We start from the raw sequence: 11,668 nt of genomic DNA, 5'->3' as shown, positions 1-11,668 counted from the left end.
AGAGAGAGAGAGAGAGAGAGAGAGAGAGAGAGAGAGAGAGAGAGAGAGAGATGAGAGAGAGAGAGAGAGAGAGAGAGAGGAGAGAGAGAGAGAGAGAGAGAGAGAGAGAGAGAGAGAGAGAGAGAGAGAGGAGAGAGAGAGAGAGAGAGAGAGAGAGGAGAGAGAGAGACGGAATAGTCTTCTAACCGCTGCCCGAGTTGCTATGGAGAGAGAGGAGGAGTTAGATGATGGGCAGCTGATGTTCAGCGTGTGGGAGGTCGACTGTCTTTCTCACAGACAAACAGAAGAGTCTCACAGAGGCTGGTGACGAAGGAGTCACTGGATGAACTCTTCGAGTGCACACGAGGGTGGTTTGAGGATCGATCAAGTGAGATTGATCAGAGGCCGTCACAGTGAGTGCAAGGGTGACGCTGTGCAAACTACCGGTGTGTTTAACCCTGGCCTGGGTGAGTAGATTTTCCACTGAAGTCGGTACCCTTAGGGGAGTCACCTTTGACTAACTTGAAGAATTCAGAGGAGAAGGGCAAGACCGACGACCCCTGTTTATTCAGATTACAAATACCTCTCTCTCACCTCAGTTCTGTGGATTGAACTGAACTTTCTTACAGACCATCGTCAGACTGTAACTCTTCCCACACGAAATTGAATGAGTTTGGGAAGAATAATTTCGAACAGTTCACAAGATAAAGTTCAGCATAAAGTTACAAGAATACCGATGAAAAGTTCAGGGAGCATTGGTTCTGAAATTATCTCTGAATGAAACAACCTTCAGATATCTAACAATCCAAATCACTGAATCTGTTCGCATCCTCAGAGTAGTGTGTGAGGGCATATTTGCCAAAACCAGTAAACATTCACATACTGGCCTGCACGCTCCTCGCTCATCAATGAGCGTTACAAATAAATGTGCATCTCTACATTGTCGGACACATCACTAAATCTGTTCACATCCCCAGACTGTTATGCGAGGGCAAATTTGCCGACACCGCCCTAAATCTGCGTAATCCCAGAAATCAGTCCTCTCTCCATACACACTGATTCTCCATCATGCATAATAGATTATCTCAGAGGGAATCATTTCAAATCGGTCAGAAAATGACTGCTTCGACGTTACAATCAGCACGAATCTCAAAATGCAGCTGCAATTCCAGATCATTTGAACTGTTCACCTCCATATTAGACAACAGACGCCTAAATCTGCGCACATTCCCAAGTCCGTATTCAACCATAAATCTGTGCGCATGACCGAGTAAGAGCTCGCCCTGAATCCACATGCACTCCAATTCTGACGACAAACCCACATGCACGCTGGATTATCCGAAATAACGAGTCCGGTCAAACAGTTCACAAAATAGCTTCGCATTCAAAAATCTAAAACAAACTTCCGAATTCTATTATTAAAGTATATATAAGTGAAACAACATTGTAATTCGTCACGCCCCCCCCAATACACCGACACACCCAAATCCGTGTTTACCCAAACTCGCTGCGCACATGTCAAAATCTCTGAGAACCCCCAAATCCGAGTCCGCGCCTATATGTACAATTGTTTATCCTAGACAGAGAAACATTTCAAACATTTCACAGGATAGCTCAATCCACTTTAAAAAAATAGCAAGAACAAGGCTCAACGTTAAAGTGTATTATTTATCCAAGTATCCGTAAAATAAGCAATTTGAATTTTGGCATTATACCCAATTCCTGCGACAAACAAAATCCACGTGCACTCCCAAATCCGTAAGCACACCCAAATGGGTGCGCACTCCGAACCTGTCAACACCTCCCACTTACAGATTTGGTTATCCGAGAGGAGAAATCATTTCAAATAGTTCAGAAAGTAGCAACTTCCAACTTAAAAATCGTAGCAAGAGCAGAGTAGAAAACTGGAAGTGTATTTATTAATAAAGTATATATCAATTAAACAACCGTGAGATTTGTCAGGATCCCAAATCCGGGAGCATCGAAGACCGTGTACGTCACCAAACCTGCTGATACTCACGTGTACACATTTGATTTTTCCAAAGGAAGGATTGCTTTAGAGTGACAGCGTTCACCTTAAAGAAATCGCGAGGACCAAATTCATACTGAAGTCCTGTGCACCCATATTGGTTTGTGCAATTTATTGCAATTAGAAAGCACCATCAAAATCCAAATCCACACACCACTGTGCACAAGTACTCGCCGAAACCAAGACCAAATCTGCATGAAACCCCAAATCCAGTGATTTCAGTAAATCTGTTCGCATCGCAAATTGGTTGCCACCCATATATGCCGAAGCACCCCTAAATCTGCGCAAACCCAAATTCGGTGCGCACCCAAACCCTCTGACACCCGAGAGGCATAAGGGATTATCAATCAATACAGAAAATGACCGTCTCGTGTTCAGCAAGCCATGTGTGCGCCAAAGTCCTTTTGCAGATCGACGACACACCGATCAACCCAAATCTGTGTGCAGCCCCGTAGTCAAGACTACACTAAAATCCGGATCACTAATCCTGCAGCCCCACATCTGCGGACATCCTCAAATACCACAGGCATATTAGAAGACCAGACGGATAATCATTGTTAACAGAAAATGGCTGTCTGGTAAAAACCACCACGTCACCAAATCGACATGCACTCACAAAAACGTGGAGATTCTACCCTAAATTTGATATCCCTAAAAGGTGCGCACCCTTACATCAGAGCACTCCCCTAAATCAGTTTGCAACTCTTTATTAGAGAACACTCCTAAATCCAGGCACAACCCCAGATCCACATCAACCACAAGACCGTGTGCAACCCATATTCATCGACAAGAAATAAAATTGCGCAATCGTTAGTTCAGTGCACACCCTAAACCCGCGGACTCCGCCACTTGTACATCAGATTTTCCCGGAGAAACAATAAATAAAATGCAATGGAAAAAAATAGCAGCCTCGATATTAATAATCCAGACGCAAATTTTGATCCGTCAACTCAACAAATCTATCTGTGTCCCATGACTGAAAAATGCAACTCAAATCAGCGAACATCACCAAATCCATGTGCATCGTCAAATTGGTGCACATCACCAAATCCATGTGCATCGTCAAATTGGTGCTTATCACCAGATCCATGTGCATCGTCAAATTGGTGCGCATCACAAGATCCATGTGCATCGTCAAATTGGTGCGCATCACCAGATCCATGTGCATCGTCAAATTGGTGCGCATCACCAGATCCATGTGCATCGTCAAATTGGTGCGCATCACCAGATCCATGTGCATCGCCAAATTGGTGCGCATCACCAAATCCATGTGCATCGTCAAATTGGTGCGCATCACCAGATCCATGTGCATCGCCAAATTGGTGCGCATCACAAGATCCATGTGCATCGTCAAATTGGTGCGCATCACCAAATCCATGTGCATCGTCAAATTGGTGCTCATCACCAAATCCATGTGCATCGTCAAATTGGTGCGCGTCACAAGATCCATGTGCATCGTCAAATTGGTGCGCATCACCAGATCCATGTGCATCGTCAAATTGGTGCGCATCACCAGATCCATGTGCATCGTCAAATTGGTGCGCATCACCAGATCCATGTGCATCGCCAAATTGGTGCGCATCACCAAATCCATGTGCATCGTCAAATTGGTGCGCATCACCAGATCCATGTGCATCGCCAAATTGGTGCGCATCACAAGATCCATGTGCATCGTCAAATTGGTGCGCATCACCAAATCCATGTGCATCGTCAAATTGGTGCTCATCACCAAATCCATGTGCATCGTCAAATTGGTGCGCGTCACAAGATCCATGTGCATCGTCAAATTGGTGCGCATCACCAAATCCATGTGCATCGTCAAAATGGTGCGCGTCACAAGATCCATGTGCATCGTCAAATTGGTGCGCATCACCATGCGCAGCCCAAACACGCTGAAACCTTCACATTCATTTGTGGGGCTCGTTGTACACAGATTTTGTTTGTTTTTTTTTCTTTTGAGATAATCTAATTAGTGCGCGTGCGTCCACGGTTTTGAAGTTGTGGGGATTTTTCACGTATTTGCGGTGCCTGCGGTTTGAAAGTGTGCCGAATCTCAAAGTTGTTTCATTTCGATCACGTGAATAATGAATTTAATTTGAAATTTGACGTGAATTATTTTAAATGATACTTCCTCTAGGATAATCTAATGTGCAAGTGGTTTTCTCCGCGGGTATGATATTCACATGAATTTTAGGGTGCGTTCCTAGTTGACGGAGCCCGTATTTCAGGTGTACATTGATTTGGGACTGTGTACATGTAATCACGGATTTGGGGTGAGATAAAGATTTAGACTTGTTGGCGCATTTGAAGTTGCACATTAACTTTGGGCTGTGTGCGGATTTTAATGTCGAGGAATGAATTCTTGAAAGGATTCTAAACTTCATGTCAGGATATCAGCGGCTTTGGGGTGCGCACTGAATTGGGTCGTGCAGATATTGGGCATTTTCGGAGAATAAGGGGTGCACACTGCTATGGTGTGAACTTGGATTTGAGAATACGCACGGATTTAAAATTGAAATATATGTGGTGAGCGCTGAATTTGGGTGTGCATAGATTTAGGGTTTGGCAGCAAATACGCACAAGGATTTGGGGATACGCGCCAATTTAGGGGTCTGTAGTCAATTACGGAGACGTAATTAGATGATGTGATGTTCGTATATTCCGGGGGCTGTTTGTTTACCAATCAATAGTTGCAATCATATTTTCGGGTGGGGCGAAATTTAATTGTTGGAACAGCCATATTCTGAACTGTTGGACAGGAATTCTTCTTTAGAGTTATCTATTATATATGTGGTGTGTCAGTGTGTTTGGAGAGTGCACTGATTTGGTGATATGCACACGTTTTGTGGATTCACGGCGGGCTGTTTTGATTTATCGAAGCAAAGCCTCTGCTAAAGTAAATTCCGATAATCCGGAGCGCTGGGCAACTCTACAGACTATTGGTCTAATTCTTCATCAATACTGTAACATATTTAAAACTTAAAGGTACTGCGCTGCGCCTTTAGAAATTAGTGCAATTTAAGAGAAGGCGAAAATTTCAGGAAGAAACTTAGACATCACTCGAAATTTAGTCTCAAACATGGCCGTGCACACACTTAGATTTGGGTGTGTTGGCGGGTCAAGATTTGCACACGAATGTGTTGAGTGCGGATTATTGACGTCGACGATGCCATTTTCTCAACTGTTTCGAATGCATCTTGCTTGGAAAAATCTCATGGGCATGTGGGGTTGTCAGCGGGTTTAGGGTGCGAGCTGCATTGTGTATTGTGTATTGCGTGTCAGCTAAAATGGGTTGCACAGGGTCTTGGGGTGCACATGGATGCACACGGCTTTTGGGGTTTGTTCTTGTTATGGGGATGCGCTCGCATTTGGGGATAACATATTTGGGGGTTTGTCGGCGAATATGGAGTCGCCACATTTTTGTGTGTGTATCTGGGAGTTCATAAGGATTCGGGTTGATCGGCAGATTTGGTGATGTGCTCCCGACCTTTGGGATGCGTGGAGCAGTTAATGACAAGGCAGCCATTTTGTGTTTGAAATGATTCTTCGTCTGAGTCGCCGAATGTGCGTCCTTACTTGGGGAAGTACGCAGATTTTCTGACTCACACGCATTTTCGAGATACGTGCATACTGCTGCTGGGTATGAGGGTGCACATGCATTTGACCACCGTTGACCGTGATGATAATGTTGTTGTCTCTGGAGACTTAACACTGACCAGTGTGATAATGTAACAGCGTGTCCCGGTCATTCACAGGAATGCATTCCTAAGACAACCATATTTTAACTTTCTCTCCTGTGTATAGCATTCAACTGGAGATTTACCCAACTCCTGAATGCGATTAGATGAATCAAAGGTATATGCAGACTTGTATGCTGTACATTACGGCCCAATATAACTGAGTACCTAACAAAACGGGGTGGGGGGATTGATTAGACCAAATGCTGGAGAAACTTCTCAGGCCAAGCAGCATCTATGGAAAAGAACACAGTCGACGTTTCGGGCTGAAGCCCTTCAGCAGGACTGGAGGGCAAAAAGAGTAGAGGAGTAGATTTGAAAGGTGATGTGAGGGGAAAGAGAAACGCCAGACGACAGGTAAAACTTGGAGGTGGATGGATGAAGCAAAGTGCTTGGAAGTAGATTGCTGAAAGAGACAGAAGGCTATGGAGGAAAGAAAAAAAAATGAAGCAAGGGGATCTGGACCATAGGGAGGCTATGGCGTGCAAGGAGATATTAAGAGAGAGAGACAAAGGGGTAGAAAATGGTGAAGGAGAGGTTTGAGAAAGAAATGTTCATGCCATCAGTGCGATGGTGTATCTGCTGTCAGTGCGGACTCGGTGGGACGATTGGCCGTGATTCGTTACCATACAGCTGGCATTATCTCACAAGTAACCCTGGCTCCTAACGCGTTCTGTTGTTTATAAATGTATCGGCAAATGGTTCACTCACTTGTTTCAATTAACTTGTAATCTGAGGTGAAGAGAACGGACGAGAGACAGGATGAGAAATCTTACAAGGCACTGTTAACATTCGCCGGTGAGCCGGAGCGCCAATGACAATAACTCACTGAAAGTAGCTGAATAGGATGATGGGTAGTGGTCACTACTAGTCGCGGCGCTGAGTTCTGGTGTGAAGTAGTTACTCTGCACTTTCATGGATCTCTAGTTTAATCGCACCTGAAGTGTTGCAATAAAACTATAGAGAAAAAAAAGTTCTGGAGTTTTGGACGGTGGTATACAAGGATATTGCCTAGATAACGGGAAATCGGGCAGTCTTTGGATTTTCTCAGCGGCAGTTGTTGAAATGGGGTTGTGGGCTGGGGCGGCGCATAGCCGCTTTGGAGTTGTAGTCATTGTGGTGAACTACATATACCTGTCTGGACACGGCCCCCCTGCTGACTGCTTCTGTGGTAGTCACTTGCTGCTTGTGCTTTCTTCCAGCCAATAAAAGCCTACCTTAGCTCACGTCTCCGAGAGTTATTGATGGTGCAGCAGTCCTATTGCGTTTGCTCCTAGTTCGCTCCTCAGCACTGTTCCCGATCCACAACAAACACCGCCCGAAGAGACTAACGGCGGGCTGGCGACCTACCGACTGCAGCAAATCGATCAACTCCAAAATGGCGAAGGAGCAGAAGTGGTTGGGCTGAGATTGGGGCCGATGTGCACGCGGCCTGTCGTTGCTCAGATCCACTTTTTCCCGCAGTTGTCAGCGGCCGACGTGCCTGTCGCCAAATATGAATTCATACGACGGTCAGTTCATATGAAAGTCAGTCAGTGAGAGTGATCTTGTACACAGTTAAACAAAACGATGATAGTTTCTTCTCTTCCCAGTGGGAGAAGAGCCCGTGAAATCAATGGACCTATGTCGGCATGACAGTTCTCTTATTAACGGTACTTTACAGCTGGATAAAATAAATTTCGTGATGTTTAGAACCGACCTGGCGAATTCTGTTGCTGAGTTGTCACATCAAACTGTGGAAATTGAAAGTATTTTGAAACCTGCAGAGGAGTATCTTGTTATAACTGATGCTATGTGGGAAGCTGTAAATGAAGCTCTGAAGCGTTTGGTGTCTGAATCCCAGTCGACATTATGGGATTAAAATATTGCAGAGGAATGCGAGAAAAATGATTTCCAATGTTCCATACTCTATAAAAATACATGATATCTGACTTGTGAAATCCTCCCGATGTGATATGTGTTCAGGAAACTCTCACCACGAAACACAATATTTATAATAACCCTGATACACGGAGATATTTTAGTTCAGAACATATTGGCTGTCGTCAGCATGTTGGACGCTATGGGTGATGAAAGATTGGGAAGTGACATTTGACTGTCTTTATAAGCCGTTGTTTAGATTTATATCAGGGACAAGAGGCAAATCGGGCGGACGTGATTTTTTTTTTGTTGTTGAACCAAATTGGGATGAGCTTAAAGCTTTACGTGATCAGCGTCTGTCAGGGCTGAATGTTGAGGTTGATGTCGATTTTAACAATAAAATGTAATGTCACATTATTCATCCAATAGTATTGAAAGTGATTCCTGTTAAAATGGAATTCATGGGAGAAAAGCTGCACCGTGGTGGACTGAAGAGTGCATAGGATAAATTAGGGAGGGAATTGAAGAGTTTAGGCAAGTTAAGAAGCATCAGTCTCCCAGTGACCTTATCAACAATAAAAAGGCTACAGGCTGTGCTGAGGAAATTGTTGAAGATTGCGAAAAGCCGTTACTGGAGGACACATTGAGATTATTCTGGAAGGGATATTAAACTTAGGGCAGTTTGGCTAATCATTAAAGGAAATGTGTAGTACGGTCCGTAATGAACCTGATGTTTCAGTATTGATTGATGAGGGTAAAATGATTGCTACTCAAATGGAGACGGTTGGGTTATTGACTGTGTCATTTGCCGCGAATCATAAACAAGATAACTTAAGCGAAGAGGTTAAATGTGTAGGGATAAGGTTCTCAGTGAGTGCACTGGTGTGTTGGCAGTCAGGTGGAGCAATGATAGTATCAGTGATGTTGAGTTGTCTATGTGTGAATTAAGAGGGCTATTATTAATGCAGGTCGGACGTCTCCAGGAAAGGATGGTATATGTTAGTGTATGATTAGACATAAGAAAGCAAACAATCTTGAGCTAATATTAATATTTTTGATGAGGCAATCTTTCTTCCTCGTGAATAATGGAAAAACTTTAATAGTAGGGAGATAAATTTGGCCCGATGAAGTTTACAGGGACTGTTGGCTGGGGACTTGAAGTTCGAAACACGATGGGAAATTTCATTGAGGAATACAGTGTGAGGAGTGTTATACAGATGGGGCAAATTCAGACAATCCTTGTCCAGTGTGTTTGTGTAAGACCCGCGCTGGGGATAAATAATAAAGCTGTTTGCTAGCTGGCTTCTGACGTACACACACACAAACACACAGACACACACACACACACACACACACACACACACACACACACACACACACACACACACACACAACACACACACACACACACACACACACACACACACACACACACACACACACACACACACACACACACACCACTACACGTTCCAATCTAATCTGCTCGGCGGCTGTCTGGAAACGACCTAATTTACCCCAATAATTTGTGTCGTGAATTGTTGTACGGCTTCGTCCTGAGGACGGTCTCGGCGAGTCTGTTCAACTCCATTCTTGCTGCCTGACGTGCCAGCTGCTCCAATAATTTGTGTGTGTGGCTCCACTCCGGATCCTTTATTGGACCCGTCAGATGCAGAGTTTCCAGAGGCGCGGTCAGTTACGGTTAAATCAGTGAAATCAGTTAAATCAGCCCCTTCACCGACTGGACTCGGGAGACCACAGATCATTGCTGTTCATGCCGCTCGGTGTTCTCGCCGCCGATTCCTCAGCTCATCCTACCTCCAAATTGAAAAAAAAGGCAGGTCAGGGGACACTGTAACCCGTGTCTGATTTCCATATTTTACAATCTCGAGCCCCGGATCTTCAGCTGAATCTCGATCCCGTGTTACGTCCCCGAGAATAAGTCCTGGGTGATGTTCTTTTCCTTCTCTCTCTCTCTGTCAAGTGAATTTTCTGACAATTGTAATCCTTTCCCGGGGGAAGTGCGGCCTCTCCACCTGCACCACCCGCTACCTGGTTGCCATGGCAACGGCGGATCTACTGACTATTGACACCGAGGTCATATTGTTTCAATTGAATGTGTACTACTTCCCGGTAAATTTCCTGTACATCACCCCTGTGTGCAGTGTTATCCATGTACTGAGATTCGCAGCCACTGACTGCTCTGTCTGGTTCACCGTCGCTTTCACCTTTGATCGGTTTGTCATTATTTGCTGCACGAAGCTGGAAACGAAACATTGCACCGGGAAAACTGCGGCTGTGGTTCTAACAACAACCGGCGTACTGTTCTGTCTGAAAAACCTTCCGCGATATTTTACTTTGCAACACCTGATGATCATCGACAATATACCGTGGCTCTGTGTTGAATTGGAGAATTACTTCACTGACCCCGGGTGGGTTGGATACGACTGGTTTGATACATTTTTATTCCCATTTCTACCTTATGCTGGGATCCTGCTGCTCAATGCCCTGACAGCCAGGCATATTTTAGTAGCCAGTCGGGTCCGTAAGGGGCTGAAGGGTGAGAGCAAGAGGGAGAGTCGCAGTGACCCGGAGATGGAGAGCAGGAGGAGGTCTGTGGTTTTACTCTTCACCCTCTCCGGCAGCTTCATCCTTCTGTGGATGACGTACACTGTAAATGTCATATATTATCAGGTTTCAGGAAAAGGATTCGATTTCAATGATTCTGAATGGATCTTTCACTACGTCGGGGGTTTCCTGAGGGATCTCAGCTGCTGCACCAACACCATTATTTACATGGTCACACAGTCGAAATTCAGGGAGCACGTGATCAGTGCCGTGAAGTATCCGGTAACCTGGGTGTTTCAGCTCATTAATGAATCCAGGTCCTGAGTACAATCCAGAGGCGGCTGAAGAGTCTCCATTCCGGGCTCCAGCATATCAATTTCACCCTCAGTTATAATTCCCGGCCGGGTTGCCTCATCGACTGACTTCTCCGTGACAATAGTGTGTGTGCGCGCGTGTGTGTGTGTGTGTGTGTGTGTGTGTGTGTGTGTGTGTGTGTGTGTGTGTGTGTGTGTGTGTGTGTGTGTGTGTGTGTCTGTGTGTGTGTCTGTGTGTGTGTGTGTGTGTGTGTGTGTGTGTGTGTGTGTATGTGTGTCTGTGTGTGTGTGTGTGTGCGCGCGTGTGTGTGCGTGTGTGTGTGTGCGCGTGTGTGTGTGTGTGTGTGTGTATGTGTGTGCGTGTGTGTGCGTGTGTGTGTGTGTGCGCGCGCGTGTGTGTGTGTGTGTGTGTGTGTGTGTGTGTGTGTGTAGGGGGGGGAAGGGAGGGTGGATAGGTGTTGCCAGAAAACCACTGTCTTGCCGATCCTGAACCCCCGCCCCACCAGATTTCAGTCAAAGAACTATTCCGGAAAGCTGACCATCCATTGGTAAGCGAATATGTCGATCTGTTCCCATTCACGTCCATCAATCTCAGTCCGACCTTGCCGCACTCTTCAGGTACTGTTTGTCTATTCGAATATCAATCACACCAGGTTCGGCCTTCCCCTTGAGTGAGTGGTTCACGGAAAAGGGGACAGGGCGGGATTTGAATAAGGAGCGGTGGACAGTCCAACCTAAATGCGCTTTCCTGCCACCAACTGGACTGTCAGACGGTGCTGGAAATTTGTAAATAAAACCTTCACTGCTTATTTTCTTTTCTGGTCAATGATAAATTAACCCCAAAACCCCACTAGATTACAGTCAAAGGAACAAAATGTTGTGAATTAAATTAAAATCCCTCCCATAAATTCAGAATTTTTTAAAATTAAAACTATTAACCTTAAAAATTGTATTGAATTGTCAATTTGATTTATTTCTATCTGATATGCCTCACTCTAAAATAGTATGTGTGCAACGTTTACATTTTGACAAAATCTGCACGACCTAGAATGATGCCTTCCAACATGACATAAGTAAAAATTAAACAAAGTTTGGCCAATTCTAAGTCACGTCTATATAATTCCTTCCCGTCTTGTTTAACCGCCTTTTCCCATCAAGTCAACACTTTTACGTATTCAGTA

Source organism: Hypanus sabinus, unplaced genomic scaffold (assembly GCF_030144855.1).
Source record: "Hypanus sabinus isolate sHypSab1 unplaced genomic scaffold, sHypSab1.hap1 scaffold_1184, whole genome shotgun sequence".
NCBI classification, from domain to species: Eukaryota; Metazoa; Chordata; class Chondrichthyes; order Myliobatiformes; family Dasyatidae; genus Hypanus; species Hypanus sabinus.
Note: the sequence above shows the minus strand (reverse complement) of the source record.